The sequence below is a fragment of the Odontomachus brunneus genome, unplaced genomic scaffold (genome assembly GCF_010583005.1).
Source record: "Odontomachus brunneus isolate Ranch 3 - 2012 unplaced genomic scaffold, Obru_v1 Obru_scaffold_012, whole genome shotgun sequence".
NCBI lineage: Eukaryota > Metazoa > Arthropoda > Insecta > Hymenoptera > Formicidae > Odontomachus > Odontomachus brunneus.
In genome coordinates, this window is record NW_022639462.1 from 2,388,806 (window position 1) to 2,389,316 (window position 511).

Genomic DNA, 511 nt, shown 5'->3' on the forward strand with positions numbered 1-511 from the left:
AAAGCTCTCGAGATGTGCTATAAGAATATGCAATGAAAAATGGGGTGTTCCATTTAAAAAAATTAATGTGACCTTGACCTGACCTTCGCTACGCAACCCAAGGTCAAACTGATGTGATCAGTAAATACATCTTTTTAAACGCCACAACTTTTATCTGAAACATTTTTTTCTAAAATGCTTAGTTTTCGAGATATTTCACCGGTCCGGGACTTTTTGAACACCCTGTATATTCTTACCAGGTGTATATCTATGAAATGCGGATTTTCCTAACAGATGGTGCTACACATACGTTCGCGTGGTGATTTGACATATATTGTACTTTGTTTGGGAGCGGTGCACTTGAACACGGTGCATTTGGACACAGCCAATCACAGCACCGTGTGATTAGAGACATTTGTAGGGTCCCTTGGTACAGCGACTTGTGATTGGACTGTGTCCAATTGCCCCGTGTCTAACTGATACACACCCCTTTGTTTGACTATTCCTAACCTACAAAACCATACATGTGGAA